Consider the following 11049-nt stretch of genomic DNA (forward strand, 5'->3'; position numbering starts at 1 on the left):
TCCATAGTGGTAAACTGCATCCACAGACCTATAATAATAGCTATCTGTTTTATGTATTGATAATTTCTCTAGATAGCAGTCGGCTCTAAAAGCAAATGTTTCCTTGAACTGCAGCACGTGAATATAGGTTGCTTTCGATAACATGATTCTTATGGGATTATACAGTAATTCAATTATACTCATGAATGTTATAGTCCATTTCTGCCAAGTCCTTTCCAATAGTGCCACTAAATCCTATACACTGGACCTTTAAACAAATAAAATCTATTGACCACATGCACTGAATGACCAATGCATGTCATGCAGTGTGATTGTATTTGAGGAAATATGAACCAGAATTTACAATACACTGCACGTCATCATGGTGCTACAACTTTCCTCTGTCATGTGAAATTGTGCAAATAACATGTCTTTCAATTTAAGGGCTGTCACTTGAAGATTTCTTATTAGGAAGAAGAACAAGGTAAGAATTATTTCACCCAAGCCATATCGATCTGTATTAGAACAATTTGAGCATATGAGATACATATGAACATTTCATCATCGTTGGCTTACAGTAAGCTGCCACCATGAGTACTGACGCAGAGATGGCCTATTATGGCAAGGCTGCGATTTACCTCCGTAAGCCAGAAAAGGAGAGGATTGAGTCCCAGAGCGCGCCCTTTGATGCCAAGAGTGCTGCATATGTGGCTGATGCTAAGGAGCTGTACGTCAAGTGTACCATCCTTAAGAGGGATGGTGGCAAAGTCACTGTTAAAGTCTTGGCTACAGAGGAGGTAGGCTTCTTTTAATTTATTGCCATGCAGATATTTTGTTGACGCGTTTCCAAATTTCACCTTTTTTTGTGCCATTTTTAGGAGAGGACAGTCAAGGAGGACGATGTTACACCCATGAATCCTCCCAAGTACGACAAGATTGAGGACATGGCCATGATGACCCATCTCAATGAAGCCTCTGTGTTGTATAACCTCAAAGAGCGTTATGCAGCATGGATGATCTACGTAAGATATTTTACCAACTACATGAAGTAAAATAATAATTAACAATATCACAGATCATATTGATGATCCTCTCTGAATGATTTCCTTCAGACCTACTCTGGGCTGTTCTGTGCCACTGTTAACCCCTACAAGTGGCTCCCAGTGTACGATCAGGAGGTTGTCAATGCCTACAGAGGCAAGAAGCGTATGGAGGCTCCACCCCACATCTTCTCTGTCTCTGACAATGCAATCCAGAACATGCTTACAGGTATGTATAAGCAAATATGGCAAAAAGAAATGTAATGATGGCATGGTCGAAATGTTTGAATAAATGTAATGTAACTTTGATTGATTTATTTTGCAGATCGACAGAATCAGTCTGTCTTGATCACGTAAGTTTATAACTGTTGATGTTTAGTTAGATGATTTAACATTACAAGTAAAAAATTACCTCACAAAAAAATCTCAAGAAGAATCAGACAATGTAAAAAAACTCTAAAGTACCTTATTTTCATACAAAGTGGAGAATCCGGTGCTGGAAAGACTGTGAACACCAAGCGTGTCATCCAGTACTTTGCTACCATCTCAGTCAGTAGTGATAAGAAGAAGGACCAAGCCCCTGGAAAGATTCAGGTATAATTAAAAAAACATAAAATCTGTACACAATATATAAAAAAATAAAACATGACGGACAAGAAACACACAAGGGATGTAGGATGCCCTGAGAACTGAGAATCAATACTGGAAGTTTCCTCTTAGGGGTCACTGGAGGACCAGATTATTGCAGCCAATCCCCTGCTGGAGGCCTACGGTAATGCCAAGACTGTGAGAAATGACAACTCGTCTCGTTTCGTAAGTACAAACTTAGTATGTCAACCAAATGTAATTACGTACTTGATCTTTGACAAAATCTGAAATTAGGCTTTTCTAAACAGGGTAAATTCATCAGAATCCATTTCGGTGCAACTGGTAAACTGGCCAGTGCTGACATTGAGACGTGTAAGTATATTGTATGCAAATAACATCAAATTTACTCTCATTATGGGGGAAATTAAAGGGTTGGCTTTGCTCAGGAGGTAGAGCAGTTGTCTTGTAACCGATAGATTGCTAGTTCAATCTCCAGCTTCTCCTAGCTGAGTGTTGATGTGTCCCTGAGCAAGACACTTAACCCTAACTGCTCCTGACGAGCTTGCTGTCGCCTTGCATAGTTGACTCTGCCGTCGGTGTGTCAATGAGTGTATTAACCGATGTAAGTCGCTATGGATGAAAGGGTCTGTTAAATGGCCTAATTGTAATTGAATAGGTTTTGATCTAGTAATGTGAAACAAAACTTTATACTATTTTTTAAAAACTTGAAGATCTGCTGGAAAAGTCCCGAGTGACATTCCAACTTCCCGATGAGAGAGGCTATCACATCTTCTACCAGATGATGACCAACCACAAACCTGACATTGTTGGTAAGATTAGTAGTAAGAAGTAAATGTTGCAGTAAGATATATTGTTATATAGGGTTGCCTTTAACTTATCATTCAGGATTTTGAATTAGATAAATAACATTTTAGGGTTTCAATATTTTTGTCCCTAAAGTTAAATTTGAATCATTAAAATGACCATATTCTATTTTCTGCAGAAATGACCCTCATCACCACCAACCCCTACGACTTCCCCATGTGCAGTCAGGGTCAGATCACTGTGGCCAGTATTGATGACAAAGTGGAGCTGGATGCTACTGATGTGAGTCAATGTTTACAACTGCCTTAAGTAGCTATTTTAATAGGCCGGGACTAACCGGGACCAAAAAATGTCTTGGGACTTTGGGCCGATCAGAAAACTCGGAGGGCTTTAACTCAGTGTTACAGCCTGCAGACTCTACTCAGAATGGTTGCAGCCCGAGCTCAGTGCACTCTGCTCTGTCCGCGTACAGCAGATTCAAGAAAGCTCTGTATGTTAAAAACCAAAGTAGAGTTAATAGAGGCTCTTAATATTCTTGGAATTTAATTTCATATTATATACTTGGTTTTCCTACAGGATGCTATTGATATTTTGGGTTTCAATGGTGAGGAGAAGGTGGCCATCTACAAGTTTACTGGTGCTGTGCTTCACCACGGTAACATGAAGTTCAAGCAGAAGCAGCGTGAGGAGCAGGCTGAGCCTGATGGCAATGAGGGTGAGTTGAAAAACAACCACTGACATTTCCGAAGTCCAGGTTTGCTGTAAATAAATGTATTCACTATCTGTACAAATGTCTCATCATTCTTTCTTTCATTTAAAAAAATGCAGAGGCCGACAAAATTTCCTACCTGCTTGGTCTCAACTCTGCTGACATGCTCAAGGGTTTGTGCTACCCCAGAGTGAAGGTCGGAAATGAGTTTGTCACTAAGGGACAGACAGTACCTCAGGTATGTTAATACCATATATTTTTAAATATTTGTAATAATTGTAATGTACTAGTAATGTGTATGTATATCTAATCTTCCACCATGCTCTAGGTGTACAACTCAGTGAGCGCTCTGGGCAAGTCTATCTATGAGAGGATGTTCTTGTGGATGGTCATCCGTATCAACCAGATGCTGGACACCAAGCAAGCAAGATCATCCTATATTGGTGTGCTGGATATTGCTGGATTCGAGATCTTTGATGTAAGATTGCATTTTTTATTATAACAATTTCCCCGGCTAAAAGCAGTGTCTACCTGGATGAACATTTGCTAAACTGATGTTCTCTATCAGTACAACAGTATGGAGCAGCTGTGCATCAACTTCACCAATGAGAAACTGCAACAGTTCTTCAACCACCACATGTTCGTCCTGGAGCAAGAGGAGTACAAGAAGGAGGGTATCATCTGGGAGTTCATTGACTTCGGCATGGACTTGGCTGCCTGCATTGAGCTTATTGAAAAGGTAAACATCATTGTATAACTAAATATCACAATTGTATGTCTGATTCAAAACCATCTTAACGTCATATTTCCTGATATTTCTTTCTAAATAGCCAATGGGCATCTTCTCCATCCTTGAAGAGGAGTGCATGTTCCCCAAAGCCTCAGACACTTCCTTCAAGAACAAGCTGTATGAACAGCATCTTGGCAAAAACAAAGCATTTGAGAAGCCCAAGCCTGCAAAGGGCAAGGCTGACGCTGACTTCGCCATGGTGCATTATGCTGGTACCGTGGCCTACAGTGTCACTGGCTGGCTGGACAAGAACAAGGATCCCCTGAACGATTCTGTCATTCAGCTGTACCAAAAGTCCTCAAACAAACTGCTGCCTGTCCTGTACCCACCTGTAGTTGAAGGTACATATTCATACCATGTAACCATAGTTTATAACTGTTCATCCATTATATTATAATACCCATTTATTTTGAAGCCATTTATTTTGTTTATATTTTATAAACAAAAACAGGAACATTTTTACTAATTACCAATAATCTGAAAAACAGAGGTCGGGGGTGCAAAGAAGGGAGGCAAAAAGAAGGGTGGCTCCATGCAGACTGTGTCTTCACAATTCAGGGTAAGGATCAGCAAGCAAATGAATGTACAAATATATGTAATTTGATACCAAAGTTCATATGTATTCTCTAAATTCGTTCTTTATCATCCAATTTGTATTAAAGTCATATTTTATTCTGTGATGTGTCTTAAGGAGAACTTAGGCAAACTGATGACCAACTTGAGGAGCACCCATCCTCACTTTGTGCGTTGCCTCATTCCCAATGAGTCAAAAGTACCAGGTAATATTTCTTCAAATAATCTCAACATTCGAGGTTGGTCTTGTAGTAGGATATAGTAAAATGAATGTCTTATTTTAAAAGTAAGAAATCTATAACAATTCACAGGAATGATGGAGAACCACCTGGTTATCCACCAGCTGAGGTGTAACGGTGTGCTGGAGGGCATCAGAATCTGCAGAAAGGGATTCCCCAGCAGAATCCTCTATGCTGACTTCAAGCAGAGGTATTAGCTCATTGACAGAACAATTATATTGTCACGATTATACAATAACTTTATGTACATATTTAAAACTTGTTTATATACCTTACTTTTAAACACTTAACATTGCACTCCTACAGATACAAAGTACTGAATGCCAGTGTCATTCCCGAGGGTCAGTTTATTGACAACAAGAAGGCTTCTGAGAAACTGCTTGGGTCCATTGATGTGCCTCACGACGAGTACAAATTTGGACACACCAAGGTCTGTTTATTGTTGTCAAAAAGTATATAAGTACTTGATTGAAAGCCACTCTCTGACTAGATGTTTTTCTTACCTTAGGTGTTCTTCAAAGCTGGTCTTCTGGGTACTCTTGAAGAGATGCGAGATGAGAAGCTGGCGTCTTTGGTCGGAATGATTCAGGCTCTCTGCAGAGGTTATGTCATGAGAAAGGAGTATGTGAAGATGACAGAGAGGAGGTATGTTTTAAACATAGTGCTCAAAACTCATACAGGCTTTAAGATACTGAGTGAAAAATATGACTGGTTCATTTTATTTGATAGGGAAGCAATCTACACTATTCAGTACAACGTTCGCTCATTCATGAATGTCAAACACTGGCCATGGATGAAGGTGTACTACAAGATCAAGCCTCTTCTGAAGAGTGCTGAAACTGAGAAGGAGCTCTCTGCGATGAAGGAGAACTATGAGAAGATGAAGACAGACCTGGCTACTGCCCTGGCAAAGAAGAAGGAACTTGAGGAGAAGATGGTTTCTCTACTGCAGGAGAAGAATGATCTTGCACTGCAAGTGGCCTCTGTAAGTAAAAATATGTATTTGTCTCAACATGTACACACAATAAGATACATGTGATATGACATTTGATATGACATTTGATATGACGACACAATTTAAACAGGACGGAGAAAATCTGAATGATGCTGAAGAGAGGTGTGAGGGACTCATCAAGAGTAAGATCCAGCTGGAGGCTAAACTCAAGGAGACAACCGAAAGACTCGAGGATGAAGAGGAAATGAATGCTGAGCTTACTGCCAAGAAGAGGAAACTGGAGGATGAATGCTCTGAGCTCAAGAAGGACATTGATGACCTGGAGCTTACCTTGGCCAAAGTGGAGAAGGAGAAGCATGCCACTGAGAACAAGGTTTGTCAAGATTCTTTGAAAGAAGATCAAATAAAACAAAATACATATAAGCATGTATTACACATCATTTTGTTTGGTTCAGGTGAAGAACCTTACAGAGGAGATGGCCTCTCAGGATGAGAGTGTTGCTAAGTTGACAAAGGAGAAGAAAGCCCTCCAAGAGTCACATCAGCAGACTCTTGATGACCTGCAGGCAGAGGAAGACAAAGTCAACACTCTGACCAAGGCCAAGACCAAGCTTGAACAGCAAGTGGATGATGTGAGAAAAGCTCATGGAAACGTTCAATGAATATTAGTAATGGAGTTGAGTGAATATTCAATATTACATTTGATTGTTCTTAATTATTTTCAATTATTGACATCCAGCTTGAAGGTTCTCTGGAGCAAGAGAAGAAGCTCCGTATGGACCTTGAGAGATCCAAGAGAAAGCTTGAGGGTGATCTGAAATTGGCTCAGGAATCCATCATGGATCTTGAGAACGACAAACAGCAGTCTGACGAGAAACTCAAAAAGTAATGGCATCAAACAAATCATGCTACTTATTTGAACGATTCATATATTCAGATGTAAATGATTTGTATGTTACTTAGTTGTGTGGTATTGTTTCATCATCAGGAAGGACTTTGAGACCAGTCAGCTTCTTAGCAAGATTGAGGATGAGCAGTCCCTTGGAGCTCAGCTTCAGAAGAAGATCAAGGAGCTTCAAGTAAGACAATTTATATGACAATCCCACATAAACGTTCCATAAATAATGGTATATTATTGCAAAATATGATGTGTTACTAACTTATTAGGCCCGTATTGAAGAGCTGGAGGAAGAGATTGAGGCTGAGCGTGCTGCTCGTGCCAAGGTTGAGAAGCAGAGAGCTGATCTCTCCAGAGAACTTGAAGAGATCAGTGAGAGGCTTGAGGAGGCTGGTGGAGCCACTGCTGCTCAGATTGAGATGAACAAGAAGCGTGAGGCTGAGTTCCAGAAGCTGCGTCGGGACCTTGAGGAGTCCACCCTGCAGCATGAAGCCACTGCTGCTGCTCTGCGTAAGAAGCAGGCTGACAGTGTAGCAGAGCTGGGAGAGCAGATTGACAACCTCCAGCGTGTCAAGCAGAAGCTTGAGAAGGAGAAGAGCGAGTACAAGATGGAGATTGACGACCTCTCCAGCAACATGGAAGCAGTTGCTAAGGCCAAGGTGAAAGATGTTAAAATACAATTAATGTTTTAAATACAAATACAATAAATACAATTTCAATATAGTTAATCAAATATAATCATATCCAAATAATTATGACAAATCGTTTTTGCTAAATACAAATTTAATCACCAGGGAAATCTGGAGAAAATATGTCGTACCCTTGAGGACCAGCTGAGTGAAATCAAGGCTAAGAGTGATGAGAACAGTCGCCAGATAAATGACATCAGTGCTCAGAGAGCAAGACTACTGACAGAAAATGGTACGTACTTCCTTCAAACTCCCATTAGCATATAAAGTAATTTAAAAATAACCCTTTACTAGGGTAGTATACTAGGGTTATTTATAACCCTAGTATACTACCCTGCACTATCTCCAAATATTGCAAAGAAAGCGTATTCAAGGATGTGGTATATCTGTGTTATTGACATATTTGCATGAATATGTATGTCATGACATAGGGGAGTTTGGTCGTCTGCTTGAAGAGAAAGAGGGTCTCGTCTCCCAGCTTACCAGAGGCAAGCAAGCCTTTACTCAGCAGATTGAGGAGCTGAAGAGGCTAAATGAGGAGGAAGTCAAGGTATACCATCATTTCAAATCATCTGACTAAATTGTTTCAATATTTTGTGGCAGGCTCTAAATTGTTCCCCTTTGCAGGCCAAGAATGCTCTTGCTCATGGTGTGCAATCAGCCCGCCATGACTGTGACCTTCTGAGGGAGCAGTTTGAGGAGGAGCAGGAGGCCAAGGCTGAGCTGCAGCGGGGAATGTCCAAGGCCAACGGTGAGGTGGCTCAGTGGAGGAGCAAGTATGAAACTGATGCTATCCAGCGCACTGAGGAGCTTGAGGAGTCCAAGTGAGTCATACATTTAATACATAGTTCTTTTAGTAGACATTATTATTATATATAATTTAAGCCAAGTTATTCATTAACAGAAAAAAGCTGGCCCAGCGCCTTCAAGAGGCTGAGGAACAGATTGAGGCTGTGAACTCAAAGTGTGCCTCTCTGGAGAAGACCAAACAGAGACTCCAGGGTGAGGTGGAGGATCTCATGATTGATGTGGAGAGGGCCAATGGACTGGCTGCCAACCTTGACAAGAAGCAGAGGAACTTTGACAAGGTGTGTTGTCACTCATTGAGATGGCAGTTTAAACTGTATTATTCTATGATTTTTCTTCAAGTGATTAACATGTACCGCTATATTAACAATATTGTGCAGGTTTTGGCTGACTGGAAGCAGAAATATGAGGAGGGCCAGGCAGAGCTTGAAGGAACTCAGAAAGAGGCTCGTTCTCTCAGCACTGAGCTTTTCAAGATGAAGAACTCCTATGAAGAAGCTCTGGATCAGCTGGAGACACTGAAGCGTGAAAACAAGAACCTGCAACGTGAGTTAAACTGTTCATTTTGGCAGCAATGTTTCCAAGATTACTATATGTGTAACTTTAATGGAATTGATCACAACAAAAATATGTAACCCTCGCAACAGAGGAGATTTCGGACCTGACTGAACAAATTGGTGAGACTGGAAAGAGCATCCATGAGCTGGAGAAATCCAAGAAGCAGGTGGAGACAGAGAAAAGTGAGATCCAGACAGCCCTTGAGGAAGCTGAGGTGATTCTAATAAAAATAGAAATAAATTGGGACATACCTTTGTTATTATGAAATTGAATATGTCATGAATATGCCAACATTGGTTCATAATTTAGGGTACTCTGGAGCATGAAGAGTCCAAGATTCTGCGTGTCCAGCTGGAGCTCAACCAGATTAAGGGGGAGGTTGACAGAAAGCTGGCTGAGAAGGATGAAGAGATGGAACAGATCAAGAGGAACAGCCTGAGGGTCACTGACTCCATGCAGAGCACACTGGACTCTGAGGTCAGGAGCAGGAATGATGCCCTGAGAATCAAAAAGAAGATGGAGGGAGATCTGAATGAGATGGAAATCCAGCTGAGCCATGCCAACCGCCAGGCTTCTGAGGCTCAGAAGCAGCTGAGGAATGTTCAAGGACAACTGAAGGTATTACCCAAACTAGTGTCCAGGACATAATATATGGACATTTGTTTCCTGTTGTGACATATTCCATGGTGTTTTCATGTTCATTTTAGGATGCACAACTGCATCTTGATGATGCTGTCAGAGGAGGTGAAGACCTGAAGGAGCAGGCTGCCATGGTGGACCGTAGGAACGGTCTCATGGTGGCTGAAATTGAGGAGCTGAGGGCAGCTCTGGAACAGACAGAGAGAGGCCGCAAAGTGGCTGAGCAAGAGCTCATTGATGCCAGTGAGCGCGTTGGACTTCTGCACTCTCAGGTGAACAAACAAACAATTATTATTCCAAGAAATGCCCGCATGTTTCCTAAAATATTTAGCAAGATTATACGTCTGTCGTTAAGATTGCAAACATTGACATTCATTTTAGAACACAAGTCTTCTGAACACAAAGAAGAAGCTTGAGACTGACCTGGTCCAAGTCCAGGGTGAGGTGGACGACATCGTCCAGGAAGCCAGGAATGCTGAAGAGAAGGCCAAGAAGGCCATCACTGATGTAGGCTTGCTATTATTTGTTAATTCATTGAATTGGACATTGCTTGAACTCTCAATTAATATGTTATATTTCATATTAGGCTGCAATGATGGCTGAGGAGCTGAAGAAAGAGCAGGATACTAGCTCTCACCTGGAGAGGATGAAGAAGAACCTGGAGGTCACAGTGAAAGACCTGCAGCACCGCCTGGATGAGGCTGAGAACCTGGCCATGAAGGGTGGCAAGAAGCAGCTCCAGAAACTGGAGTCCAGAGTAAGATACTGGAACACATGGTTGTACTCACAATTCCAGCATAATAAGTATATTCATTGAAAATATTTGATTTCTTAAGGTGCGTGAGCTGGAAACAGAGGTTGAAGGTGAACAGAGACGTGGAGTAGATGCTGTTAAGGGTGTCCGGAAATATGAGAGGAGAGTGAAGGAACTCACCTACCAGGTATGCAAGTTTATATTGAAAATAACCTTTAAATCAATGAACGTCATAAAAGATTTCAGTCAAGAGTTTGGAGCATAACCATTTGCATTACTTTAGACTGAAGAGGATAAGAAGAATGGCGCTAGACTCCAGGATCTTGTTGATAAGCTGCAGCTGAAGGTGAAGGCTTACAAGAGGCAGGCTGAGGAAGCGGTAAGTAGAAACAACATAACCTAATCAGGTTATTGCATACATTTTGGGACTTCTTATTTAAACAATTTGAATGTTCCTACAGGAGGAGCAGGCCAACTCTTACCTGTCCAAGTGCAGGAAGGTTCAACATGAGCTGGAGGAGGCTGAGGAACGTGCTGACATCGCTGAGACTCAGGTCAACAAGCTGAGGTCAAAGAGCCGTGATGGCGGCAAGGTAAGATCATCACTCTATTAGCCCATTGACTCAGATAGAAATTAAATGCAAACAAGTATCTTGGTTGTTTAATGTCTTTTGTTTTCTTCCCCAGGGAAAGGAGGCAGCTGAATAAGATGTAATGCACCATTGTACATTTATATGATGGCATATCATAAAATATGACTTCTTGTTCATAATAAATTATGAACTGCAATAAAATATTATTACAAAGCATCTTTTTTTGTTGGTAGTTGCACTTATTACTTTATTATTTTGAGTAACAATGGGCTATTCATCACCATTTCACCAACTTTTGAATTTGAATCTGATCAGTCAATCCTACTACTATAATAGCAGGCCTGTCGCACCAGTTACTCAAGTAACTCATGTGCGCATGTGCCAAGCAGCCTGGAGCTCACACACACACACAC

At 41.2% G+C, this 11049-nt stretch overlaps 1 pseudogene across 1 annotated transcript; it reads left to right on the forward strand.

Annotated features, from left to right (window-relative positions):
* The first annotated feature begins 569 nt into the window (after positions 1 to 569).
* LOC307074064 (myosin heavy chain, fast skeletal muscle-like) lies at positions 570 to 9152 on the forward strand (annotated as a pseudogene). The gene is made up of 32 exons: positions 570 to 776; positions 858 to 1001; positions 1092 to 1248; positions 1345 to 1372; positions 1502 to 1613; positions 1740 to 1832; positions 1916 to 1979; positions 2339 to 2437; positions 2611 to 2714; positions 3009 to 3147; positions 3261 to 3379; positions 3470 to 3619; positions 3710 to 3880; positions 3972 to 4272; positions 4420 to 4490; positions 4623 to 4710; positions 4816 to 4933; positions 5050 to 5173; positions 5252 to 5388; positions 5473 to 5728; positions 5829 to 6071; positions 6154 to 6330; positions 6438 to 6583; positions 6687 to 6777; positions 6866 to 7255; positions 7391 to 7517; positions 7717 to 7835; positions 7913 to 8109; positions 8190 to 8373; positions 8473 to 8638; positions 8740 to 8864; positions 8960 to 9152. The product of its transcript is annotated as a myosin heavy chain, fast skeletal muscle-like (transcript).
* Positions 9153 to 11049: the final 1897 nt, after the last annotated feature.

The sequence above is a fragment of the Pollachius pollachius genome (genome assembly GCF_949987615.1).
Source record: "Pollachius pollachius genome assembly, chromosome: 4".
NCBI classification, from domain to species: domain Eukaryota; kingdom Metazoa; phylum Chordata; class Actinopteri; order Gadiformes; family Gadidae; genus Pollachius; species Pollachius pollachius.